The sequence below is a fragment of the Heterodontus francisci genome, chromosome 13, assembly GCF_036365525.1.
Source record: "Heterodontus francisci isolate sHetFra1 chromosome 13, sHetFra1.hap1, whole genome shotgun sequence".
In the NCBI taxonomy this organism is placed as follows: Eukaryota; Metazoa; Chordata; class Chondrichthyes; order Heterodontiformes; family Heterodontidae; genus Heterodontus; species Heterodontus francisci.
In genome coordinates this window covers 46397676-46410749 of record NC_090383.1, presented here as the reverse complement: position 1 = coordinate 46410749, position 13074 = coordinate 46397676, and the positions used below count along the sequence as shown (strand labels likewise).

At 42.0% G+C, this 13074-nt stretch overlaps 1 protein-coding gene across 2 annotated transcripts in view; it reads right to left on the bottom strand.

The window, feature by feature from the left end:
• The window catches only part of fndc1 (fibronectin type III domain containing 1), a 316339-nt gene that overhangs the window by 201111 nt on the left and 102154 nt on the right, over positions 1–13074 (bottom strand). The window contains exon 1 of one of the 2 annotated variants that reach the window (XM_068044774.1): positions 402–465. The exons of the other annotated variant lie outside the window; for it this stretch is intronic. The gene's annotated coding sequence lies outside the window, so the exon portion shown is untranslated. Of the gene's footprint in view, positions 1–401; positions 466–13074 lie in introns of those variants that run through there. 2 annotated transcript variants of the gene reach the window in all.

Here is a 13074-nt window from a genome sequence, read left to right as displayed (position 1 = left end):
CAAAGTTGCATGATTTTGAGATCGGTGATAAATTTAGAAAATCAAATTATATGTGGAGTACACCATTTTGAAGGCCCTTTTCAGATTTCACCATTTCTTTGAGATTTCCAAGAAATCTTCATTTTAAATACTCATGGCTTTCAAAATGGAGAGATACATCAGTCACAGTGCCCTCATTACCCTTAAGGTGATCTTCACCTGATACAGAGGAAGTGTTCATGGATAAGGTCCATATGCTAAAGGGAAGCAGTGGAGTCTCAAGTGTGAGCAGAATAATATGCTATGGCAACTACACCCTGTGGTTGAGAACAATGTAGTTAATCTTTCAGCACTCTCCTTCCAATACTGTTATAGAGATCACCAGTGGCTGAAGTATCCCAATTATTTCTGTTGATACCTACAAATGAGGTATCCCACTGATGTAATTACATTCTAGGCTCATGTTCTGCACCCCTTCAATCTCCACCCTTTCCTCAGCCACACCAGTTCTTCATCTTTGGCAGACAACTCCTCCAAGATCATAATGACTTGCTGCTATTTGAACCCAATAATGTTGACGTGGAAAAGTCATCTGTGGAAATAAAACGGCAAGACTTACATTTAATTTACGTTGGAATGTAAATTAATTTGAACAGTGAGGTCGGAATTGAACTTTGGAAAGTTTTGAATATATGGAAGCTGAATGTTGAACTAATCCAAAAGCATTAAGTTACGGTCCAGGCACATTTACATGTGTTTAAGGATTGTACAAATGTCTTTTATACAATGTATGATATTAATAGAGACTAAAAGATATGAAGCAATAAAACATGGGTTTGATAAAACCCTCTTATCACTCACCACTGAATCACTGGAGTCACAGGAGGTGTCTGGTCCATGTTCAACAAGGTGGAATATTGCAGCCACCCACACTTTATTTACTTTGGCACGTCAGAATGTTTGAGAGTTTCTTTTTATTGCTAAATGCAGTTTTTTCCAAGTTCTACATTTCAAATTATTAATGGGCTTTTAAAAGTCCTCCAGCACTTGAGTTACTTTGGAAACTTAGTTGATTTTTCTGACAGCATTCCAAATGCAATGATTCTCAATTGTGGATTATTTGGATGTTGCACCTAAGATTATACTTTATAATGTTGTCTGACAGACACTTTCAAAGATACTGTGTATGATTTACCCTTTCACCATATGCCATCTATGGATAGTCTGTTTTAATCTTTACTTTCATGCAGAATAGTAAATGTGAGCCTGCATTTTAGTGCAATTTGAGGGACAGTTACTGACCAGTTTCTGGAACCATCTGTTCCATAGGACTTCTCATTTATACGTTGGGTCCTTCGCTTACATATTACCACATTGGAGAGATCTTCTGGCAGATGTCTTTTAATATAGACCAATTGAGTGTGATGCACTGGGATAGGGGCAATTCTAAGCATGAATGTACCATACAGGGTTGTGTGTTCAAGGTCCATGACCAGTCTACAAGGCCATTATGAAAGTGTTGGGATATATTACCAGGACAATTAAATGCGAACCAGTAAACACTACATTTTCTTTCCCTAAGGCTCAGGCTGAAAAGTTAGTATAGCTAGCGTAGTAATAGTTCAAAAACAAATGAAAAGGAAGAAAGTGGAATAACAGTCAGAAATTGTGCTGCAGACACTACAGGTAAAGGGAAAACAAAGAGATATAAAGTATTTAAACCAGGAGAGAGGGGAAAAAAAGAAACATGTGAGTAAAACATAAAAGCAGGAGGACAGGTTAGGAGTGTGGCCCAAATAAGCATTCTTTATATAAATACATGCAGTATAAGGAACAAATTGAATGAGTTGCAGACTGGGTCTCTTTGGTGAAATTGAGGGAGTGACCTAATAGAGGTCTTTAAAAGTATGAAATGTTTTGATACAGTGGACACAGAGACCATTTTCAATTGTAGGGAAGAGTAAAGCTAGAGACCACCAATGTAAGTCAGTCAAGAAATCAAATGGGGAATTCAGAAGGAACTACTTTACCCAGAGAGTGGTGAGAATGTGTCAGTAGTTGAGATATAGTACAAGGCAAAGCTAGATAAGCATATGAGGGAGGAGGAACAGATGGTTATGCTGATAGACTTAAATGAGGAAAAATGGGAGGAGGCTCAAACAAAGCATAAATGCCAACATGGACTGGTTGGGCCAAATGGCCTGTTTCTATGCTGTATATTCTATGTAAAAAAATAAATCAACAGATTAAGTGAATGGTCAAAACTGTGGCAAATGAATTTCAATGTAGGAAAATGTGAGGTCATCCACTTTGAACCAAAAAAGGATAGAACAGACTACTTTCTAAATGGTGAAAAGCTAGAAACAGTGGAGGTCCAAAGAGTCTTGGGGTCTAGATAAATAGGTCATTAAAATACCATGAACAGGTATAGAACATAATCAAAGGCTAATGGAATGCTAGCCATTATATCCAGAGGATTGGAATACAAGGTAGAAGTACAGGTAAACAAAGCCCTGGTTAGGTCACATCTGGAGTACTGTAAAGAATTCTGCATAGCTTTAGTCTTTGTCCTCAGCTCTGAATCTTTTCTCTACACTGTAAACAGTAATGCCCCCAGCACTGATCTCTGACCATCGAGTATTTTGGTGAGTCCCTGTCCCTGATTCAGTCTGAGCACCAGACCTCAGGAAGGATATATTGACCTTGGAGGGAGTACAGTGCAAATTGAACAGAATTATATCTGAATTAAAAGGGTTAGTTAAGAGGAGCAATTACACAACTAGGGTTACATTCCCTGGAAATTAGGTTAGGCGGTGTTTTGTTCGAAGTTACCACAAAAAAGGCAGAATTAGATGAGCACAAATATCTCAGAGGGTTGTGGGGCTGGAGGAGATTAAAGGGATAGGGAGCAGCGAAGCCATGGAAGGATTTGAAAACAAGGATGAGAAGTTTAAAATCAAGGAGCTGCTTGACAGGGAGCCAACGTAGGTTAGCGAGCATTGACTATATAGTCTACTCTTGTTCCTATGTTCCTAAGTTAGGTCACATCTAGAATACCATGCCCAGTTTTAGTTCTCTTACATGTTGGGGGAACATTGTGACCATCAAAATGTGCAAAGGAAGTTAATAGATTGACATCTAGAAAAGCGCAGAGATGCGATTGAAGTCTTTAAAATAATGATAGGATTAGAATTGGTCTACATGGATAGGTTTGTGAGCTAGAAAGGTTAGGGAGAACTGTGGACACAAGTATAAAAAGGGGGGTAGGAATAGGCTAGATGTTAAGAAGCTTCAACCTCTGAAATAAGTTCCTTGCACATGCAGTGAGTATAGATTCGCTGCAAACATTCAAAAGGAAACTGGATAAAATCCTACAAGTGATAAAGATCTCTACATACAAGGAGATAGATAGGTCATAGGTTCATCCAGTCAGGATAGTTTCCTGGAGCTTATGGGAAAAGTATCAATTCAGGTATACTCTGGGATGCTGCAGTTCCATGCTGCGCAGATGACTTTCAATAGACAAGAAGGCAGTGATTCCTCAAGGGGAGAGGTTAATAGGCAGATTTTGTAGAAGGCTTGGAGGAATAGCCCTATGGATTTGACCAATGTTATGAAATTTCCAGAAAAGATCAATTGGCACTTGTGGGTTTTATGAAGTGTTTTAAAAGAGCAAGGAAGAATTTCTAGTGCACAAGGTACAGGAAGGGGGAAGGAGTTATCAAAGTCATGAAGGAATTGAAACATAGGGTGAGAATTTTAAATTTGAGGCATGGGAGGTCAGTGAGGACAGTCATCAGAAATCTTTCTGCAACATACAAACGTTAAAAAGTTCTAATGAAAAGAAAGACTTGCAGTTCATCTTTCATTACCTCAGCTCATTCCAAAGCACTTCACAGCCAATGAAGTACTTTTTGAAGTATAAGAAGCACAGCAGCCAAGTTGTACACTCCCACAAGCAGCAATGTGATAATAACCAGATAATCTGTTTTTGTGATGGCGATTGAGGGATAATAGTGTCCAGGGCACTGGACTAACTCCCCTGCTTTTTTTTCAAGGAAATGTCTCCTGACAACACAGAGCATGCGCAGAGCGATCGGCAACATAATCAGGGCGTCCGAACATTTGCCAGCTTGCCAGCATGAATCCACACATGTGCGCGGTGACGTCACCACGTAATGACGTCTGAGAGTTGCCTCACCCCTCAATGGCCACGATCGCCGCCTCCACCCTCCCCCCATAGTAACCCTCTCCCTTCCGCAATCACTTCTTTCCCACTCCCTCCGCGATCACCGCCTCAATCGCTGATTCTCTTTCCCTCTCCCTCCCGCAATCAATTGCTGCTTCTCTTGTCCGCTCCGTTCCGCGATCACTATCTCAATCACTGCTTCTTTCCTCGCTCCCTCCCACGTCTGTCTACTCGCCACTCCATTCCACCATTCTCTCCTGCTCCTGGCTGCTCATATCCTGCCATTATCTCTTGCTCCTGACTGCGCGCCGCTCCATCCCAACTTGCCGCTTCTCCCCCAACTTTGCCACTTGCACACACCAACGCCACCGCCACCCCCACCCCCCCCCCCCCCCCATCAACGCTTCTCCAGGCGGTGAGGCAGGGAGTGAGCAGCAGGAGGGAACGGCGAGCAGGTGGGCATGGGAGGGAGCGGCGAAGGGAAGTGGCAATTGAGGCATCGATCGCGGGAGGGAGTTGAGTGCTGTTGGAGGGGGGTGGTGGTGTCGGCGATTGTGGCCATTGAGGGGGTTTGGGTTTAATTTGTTTTGTTGTGTCAAATTGAACTGCACTATTACTGGTAGCTGCCAAAGAAGAATGTAAATGCGCTGAAAACAGTTCGGTGAAGGTTTACTAGACTAATACCTGGGAAATATTGGACAGGCTAGGCGCGTATCTGCTGGAGTTTAGAAGAGGCAACTTGATTGAAACATACAAGATCCTGAGGGGTGTGGAAAGGATGTTTCCCCTTGTGGGAGAATCTAGAACTGGGGACCACTATTTAAAAATAAGGGGTCGTCCATTTTAGACAGAGATGAGGAGAAATTGTTTCTCCTAGAGGGTCATGAGTCTTTGGAACTCTCATCCTCAAAAGGCAGTAGAAACAGAGTCTTTAAATATTTTTAAGGCAGAGTTAGATAGATTCTTGATAAGCAAGGCTACAATCAGATCAGCCATAATATTATTGAATGGCAGAGCAGGCTCGAGGGGCTGAGTGGCCTACTCCTGCTCCTAATTCGTATGTATGAGATGCTGCAGATAGTGAAGTTTCAGTCGATGAAGCTGCATTTGTGCATGTGCCAGTACTGGGCCATCTTGTCAGGAAATGCAGCCTTTCAAATAGTGCCATGGGATCACTAACATCTACCAGACAGTGCAGGCAGGTTCAGTATCTCATCGAAAGACAGCACCTCCAACAGTGCAGCAACCCACTGTACTGCACTGAAGTGTCAGGCTAAATTTTTGTGCTCAATTCTCTGCAGCAGAACCTCTGCCCACAACCTTCTGACGCAGAGCAAGACTGCAATCAACTAAGCCATGGCTGACACTTATTGCCACATGCTTATTGAAAAGAAGTGAAATAAAATATTGAATGCTTTTTTAGCAGATACACTTTCGAACTGTAAAGTTAAAGTACTAAAGATCCAGTCATACCATCGTCATGACTGCAATTGGGACATGGGTTATGGCTAATGATATTCTACCATTTTATCTCCAACAGATATACAAAGACAGAAAGGAATGAGGACTGGATCTGGAGTATCAGTTAGATTCCAGATCCATTGAAGACATGCATCCCTACTTCTCAAAATTGCATTAGAGGTAAAGAATATATATCAGATCGAACCTGAGTAACGGTTATAAGGACAAATAACAATGTCAGGGAACAATAACATGGTGGTAATGTTACTGGACCGATAATCCAGAGAACTGGGCTAATGTTCCAACTAGTGAGAAAGATAGAGAGGTGCAACATCTATATAATAGCTACAATGGGGAAACTTAATTATCCTAATATAGACTGGGATAGCAATAATGTAAAGTGCAGAAAGGGGGAAGAGTTTCTAAAGTGTGTTCAGGAGAATTTTCTACACCAGTATGTTTCATGTCCAACAAGGAAGGAGACATTGCTGGATCTGGGGAATGAGGTGGTGTTAGTAGGTGAACATTAACAGAACGGTGATCATAGTTGTAATGAGTTCTTTATGTTGTCTGATGCAACATAAATGAGATGCATGGTTGGTTGAAGATCTCAAACAGATTTATTACAGCTAAATACTTATGTACAGTACAGAGCTAACTATTTACAGAACCATTCTAGGGCGGCACAGTGGCGCAGTGGTTAGCACCGCAGCCTCACAGCTCCAGCGACCCGGGTTCAATTCTGGGTACTGCCTATGTGGAGTTTGCAAGTTCTCCCTGTGTCTGCGTGGGTTTCCTCCGAGTGCTCCGGTTTCCTCCCACAGCCAAAAGACTTGCAGGTTGATAGGTAAATTGGCCATTATAAATTGCCCCTAGTATAGGTAGGTGGTAGGGGTTATAGGGACAGGTGAGGATGTGGTAGGAATATGGGATTAGTGTAGGATTAGTATAAATGGGTGGTTAATGGTCGGTACAGACTCGGTGGGCTGAAGGGCCTGTTTCAGTGCTGTATCTCTAAATCAGAAATCTAAATCATACTCTGGGTGTTATAGTTGCAGAGTGACTCTGGTTCCGAGTCACATGACTGTGTCCTGGTACTTGGCTCATTAGCATACTAAGATCTTAAAGGGACATCACCCTTAAAGGCAATCATACCAAAGATAGGTCTTGTCTGCTAAAAGTAAAAACACACAAAATTAGATATCAAAATCATTTACACAGGTATAAAGATTATGAACATTACACATGCAGAAGCTTAATAGTTCACATATTGTTTCGGTGGTTTGACAACTTTTTCAGAGCTGGTTATGATAGAACCTTCTGGGGATGTCATCCTTGACTGTTTTGGGTTTGCAAGCATGTTGTCACTGTGTTGTCCTGTTGTTCCGTCACACCTTCATAGTCAGAATGCATTCAAGTCCGCTGCGTTGCACACTTCTCTTAGTTGGCTACGGTTCCTTCTCAACAACGCGCCGCTAGGTGTTGTAATCTCGTAGGGCCTAGGCTCACTGCAAATTTTGGATACCTCTGCGGGTAAACATGTTCTCATTGTCGGGTGTATAACCCTGACCTTTTATTCTACATGTAGTTGAGGTGGTTTCACCTCTGCGTGTCAGTCATGCACCATCTGCATTCTCCTGTTTTTCGAGCAGCGTCTCCAGCATATCGGAGAATTTGGACAGATGGTAGCTTAGCACAGTCATCCGCACTTGTCTGCCAAACATGATCTCTGTTGGTGATGGTAGGCCCATAGCCATAGACGTAGTTCTGAGGTGGAGAATGGCAACACGGAAATCTTGTTTCATTGTCCTACGCTTCAGGATAAGTGATTTAACTGTGCGAACCATTTGCTCAGCAAGACTGTTAGATCTAGGGTAATGTGGTGAGGACATCATATGGTTTACATCCCATTTGGCAAACATATCCCTGAAAGGTTTGGCTGTATACTGTGGCCCATTGTCAGAAATGATTTCTTCAGGTGCACTGAATAGACTGAATATGGCACTCAATGTGTCTGTGACGACAGCGCTTGAAGTGTCTTTTACCTGACCGATAATTGGACACTTGGAGAAATAATCAGTGACTAAGATAAAGTCATCTCCATTAACAGAAAACAAGTCAGTGCGATTTTGGACCAAGAGACTGACGGAATCGCGTGAAGGTGTAGAGGTTCTTTACGTTGTTGTGGTGGTGGCTTTAGCATGCCTCGCACATCCTCACTAACCTTTCGATGTCACTGTTTACCACTGGCCAATAAACAGTGTCTCATGCCAGTCGTCTTGTTTGCTATGCTCACATGACCATGGTGAAATTGTGACAAGATGTCCTCTCAGACAGCATTGGGCACAATCAATTGTTTTCCCTTGAAGGGGACCCCTTTTGAGATACCAAGTTCATCTCTAGGGTCAAAAGCATCTGAGGGTTTCTGGCGCCTCTTTTACTGTGTCAGACCAGCCTTCTATGAAGACTCTCCACAGTGCCTTCAGTGGTGGGTCATTTTGCTGTTTCTGAATGTAGTTGGTCACATTTGTGCTGACCAAAATGTAATATATCAATTTTGAGCACATCTTCCACCTTGATGTCTATGCTGTCCACTTGTAAATCCAGTGGAACATCACGTTTGCCTGGGTTTGGCAATCTACTCAGCATCTCCGCGGTGACCATTTTAGTACCCTGTTTTTAAGCAGACGTCAAAGTCATATCCCTGTACTTTCACTAAGAGCTGCTATAGTCGAGGAGATGCGTTTGTCAATGGTTTGTGCCAGATCATCGCCAGCGGTTTGTGGTCAGTTTCTACCATGAACTGCTTGCCGAATAGTGTGGAACCTTGTGATCCCAAACCCCACAGCAAGTGTTTCATGCTCTATGTTTGAGAAATTCAACTGTGCTGATTTCACTCAAGCACACAGGCAGGCAGGCAGACATGCAGACAGACTGAAGGAGACAGATGGAGAGGAAAAGGAGTAAGTGGGTTTATTTGGGGTGGGTTTCAGGGCATCACGGTAAAACTTGTTGAATTCTCTCGGAAGTCAAGTTCTCGTTGGTTGCAGGCCTGAGCTGTTTGTAGGCTTCTCTCTGGATTGTAAGTGCAGCTGAAGACAGTAGATCACTTCTAATGCACTTCCCTTCTGGTTTGCTGGATTGCTCCTAGCCCCTTAGCTAGAAACAAGCTTCTTGGTGAGGCTGTTTTTTTGAGTGTCTGCCCCTCTCTCTTCAGGAAGCTACCTTTAAGGTGAAAAATAGTTTCACAACCTTTGCCTTTGTTGGGAGATGTGAATTTCCCTCCCTGTGGTGTCCAACAATGGCGTAGGATGTGACTACTTCACTCTTTTGTTGTTTCAGAAGAACCCATTCAGTTCAATAGTGTCTCTTGATGGGTTCCGAATAATCCGGTTATGATGTTTCCACATTATACCTTCTTTGTTTCAGAAGAACCCAATGAATTCAGGAACATTTCAGGATGGCCTATTTGATCCTTTCCAACTCAAAAGGTAATCCTTTGTCCCTGTCAGACAGTTTGAATATACAAGGGCCAGATCGTTTACCTTTGGCAGCCATTTTTAGCAACATTGTCCATTTTTTTAAATGGTAAAGTCAATCTTTATAACTCTTCAGCTTTAGTCTTCATTTTTTCATCTTGTATGTGTGATAACACTGCCAGAAGGGGGACAAAAATGAAATTCCTCACATTTAATTTTTTTGTGTTGTTTGGTTTATGGATTTAGAAAGAAAGAATGGGAAAAAGGGAAAAGGTTTAGGGGCCACACATGGCACCCACACCTCAATCTTACAACTGCTACAGCTGGCATTGTCTGTAATAGCCATTTTTTGTTCAACTTTAAGTTTTATCATCCTTCCTTGGTTGAAGTACCATTAAAAAATTGCATTTCTTTTGGTTACATGGGGTTGGTGTTCCATGTTCATCACATGCCTTTAACAATTCAGGTTCTGGCAATGAATAGTTCTGATCTCTAGGGTGATAGTGGGTGATAAATTGTTTTTTAACCCCTGTGCGGCATGTGGGATTTCCTTCTAACCCCTGTTCTTGCTGACTTCTGAATCTAAATTGTTGGGTTTGATTGGTTTTGGATTTGATTCTTCAGTGGGTAGATCCACACTGACCTCACTAAGTTTTCTTGTGATTTTCACAAGTGTTGTTTACTTTAGGGCATTTTACTTTCCCTTTACTTCACGGATGACTTTTTCCCTAATCTTCCCCATGTACTCTGGGGCACTACTGCTCGCAGGTGGTTATCCAGCTTCCACTGTACTTCCCAGTGGTACTTCAACTAGGTGAGGCATCTTCCTCACTTTCGGCTTGCCTGTTTGGGAACTTTCCTTGTCTCTATTTAAAGGTTTCACCTAACCATATCTGTGGTGCTTTTCCTTCAAACTTTGCTGGTTTTATCTTAGCTCCTTTAAATTCTTCTGGCTATATCTTGACCTTTTTAAATTCCACTGGCCCTATCGCCCTTGTGGGAATTTTGGGACTTCCCCAGCCCACTGCAACTATGCAGAGCTTTGTTTGTTCCCCTCAGTTTCTCCAGTTTCAGTGGACTGTTCTGGACCCTCTGGGTAGAATACAGTGCTTCCCACCAAGTCAGTGCCCAGCAATAGGTCTACCCCCTGCATGGGTAAGCTCGGAATGACCCAGACTGTCACTACATGGTGACCAACTTATTCTGTAGGTAAACTTTAACTAAGGGAACCTTCAAGCATTTGCTTGCAAGCCCTTTTACCAATACCATGGTATTTGTTCTGCTTTCATGTGGCATTTTTATAAACCTGGCCAGCAGTCGGGTTTGAAAACAACCGGTATCCCTGAGGATGGTTATCTCCTTGCCTGGTACCTGGGATACAAAAGCAGTCAATTTTCCTTTTTGTAAAAAGTTCTGGTATGTGCTTTGTTCTTGAGTTATGTTAGAATACATGCTTACCACTTTCATGGCTAAGGACACGGGCCTGACTGCAGTGCATGTTTTTTTGGAATACCAACAGTTTTCTTGGACATGCCTGGATTTGCCACATTGGAAACGCGTTGGGTAGACTGGTTTATCATCCAGGTTCCTTCTTTTAAAAGCTGGAGACTAATCTGGGTTTCCTTCCCTACTCTCCTTTTCTCTAAAGCCCATTTCTGCTTCCTCTGCATCCCTGCTATCTCTCCCAAGCTTGTAAGAGTTACTAGACCCAAATTTATTCTGAGTTAGCAAATGGTGAATTAACTCATAATTGTCAACCATTTTTACTGCTTTTCTTATTCTTGTAAATCTTTGTTCTTCAATGTGGGTCGTTAAACTAACTGGGATGCTATTTTTAAATTCTTCCAGCAACATCACTTCTCTCAAATTTTCACGAGGGCTCGAGCTTGAGAAATCATATCCAGTGATCAAAAGCCATGTTTAGTTCTTACAAATTCAATGCATGTCTGTGTGAGTCTTTTCCTGGTGTGTCTGAATTTCTGTCTAAATGCTTCAGGTACTAGCTCATATGCATTTAGAATTACAGTTGTAGTTTGTTCAGAGTCAGAGGAACTCTCTTCTGATTACAGGTAAAAAGCTACATGAGCTCTACTCACGACCTTGCCCTATAAAATTCTAACAGGACTTGACAGGGTAGATGCAGGAAGGATGTTTCCAATGGTGGGGGAGTCCAGAAGCAGGGGCCATAGTCTAAGGATACAGGGTAAACCATTCAGGACTGAGATGAGAAGAAACTTCTTCACCCAGAGAGTGGTAAGCCTGTGGAATTCACTACCACAGAAAGCAGTCGAGGCCAAAACATTGTATGTTTTCAAGGAGTTAGATATAGCTCTTGGGTTTAAAGGGATCAAAGGATATGGGGCAAAAGCGGGAACTGGCTACTGAGTTGGATGATCAGCCAGGCTTGAATGGCCTACTCCTGCTCCTATTTTCTATGTTTCTATGTAAGAGGAGAGTCCAACATTCTTTTGGCCATATTAGCCTGGTAGCTATTTTCTTAAATGAGATAAAATATGACTCAACTGCCTCATTAAATTTTGGCACTAACAGTGAGTGTTTCAGTACATCAAAATTTTGCTCCGCAATGGCAATAAGGTTTGAGCGGCTGGTGGCATTTTCATCTTGCTCTTGCAGCCTAACTCAAACTGTGTCACCTGTCTTTCCTCTTTTTCCTTTTGGAATTGCAGTTCTCTCCTATTTTTCCTTCTGAAACTCTTTCTTCCTTTTCCTTCTCAACTGTATCTCATCATTTTTCAACTGCAACTGTATTTCTTCCCTTTTCATCTACAATTGGATTCTAGCTACAATTATTTTTTTTCATACTTTGATTCCATTCTTTCTTCTTCTGGTTCGGGGTTAAGTTTAAAATGGTTAGCTCGACTCTTTACCAGTTCAGGTTTCTTTGCTTTTTGTTTGAAAGTGATTCCCACCTCTGCAGCAAAGCTTTTTAAATCTTCAATACTTAATTTATTTAAATCATGGGATAGCTCTCCCTACTCTAGAAACTCCTTAGCATTAAATGTGGCCATCTCTTTTGTTTCTAGCACCATAGAGAACAAACAGAATACATGAAAACCTGCTTGTTTACTTTTCCACAATTGTAGAGGTCAATCTTCGTCCCGTTTTCAAATCTCGTGTTTGTCTGGCAGCTTGGATCCTGGACCAACTCCCAATTTGTTACAGCCATGTGGTTCCAACTGTTCAACTCCCACCTGACCGCAGCAAGTGTTTTTTTTGTTATTAGGGTTTAACCCCTTTGTGTTTTATTTGTCAAATAAACACACAGCAACAGGTTTTCTTGTAGGTTTAAAACAGAAAATCAATTATCTATCAATATGCCTTATCCCGAAATTGTTGCAATAGTATCCACTCATGCATTCACTCACACATATACACAAGAGACAGATAAGAGGAGAAAAGGGGTAAGTGGGTTTATTTGGGGTAGGTTTTGGAGGGGGGGGGGGGGGGGTCATTGTAAACCCAATGAATTCTCTCAGAAGTCAAGTTCTCGTCGGTTGCAGGCCTGAGCTGTTTGTAGGTTCAGGTGAAGACAGTGGATCACTTCTAATTCACTGCTGCATAAGTAAAGATGCAGACTTCTACAGCAGGGAACTTCCTTTCTGGCTTGCTGGATTTCTCCCAGCCCCTTAGCTGTAAACAAGCTTCTTGGTGAGGCTTCTTTCTAGGTGTCTCCTTCTCTCAGGGAGTTATCTTTAAAGTCAAAAATGGTTTCACATTTTTGCCTTTGTTGGGAGATGTGAATCGCTCTCCCTGTGGTGAACAACAATGGCCTAGGATGTGGTCACTTCACATCATCTTTGTTTCAGAAGAACCCATTCAATTCAAATGTGTCTCGAGGGGTTCAGGATGAGAATAACCTGGTTATTACATTTCCTCTCTATATCTTCTTTCTTTCAGAAGAATCCATTCAATTCGGGAATGTTTCAGAATGGGTATAATTGACCC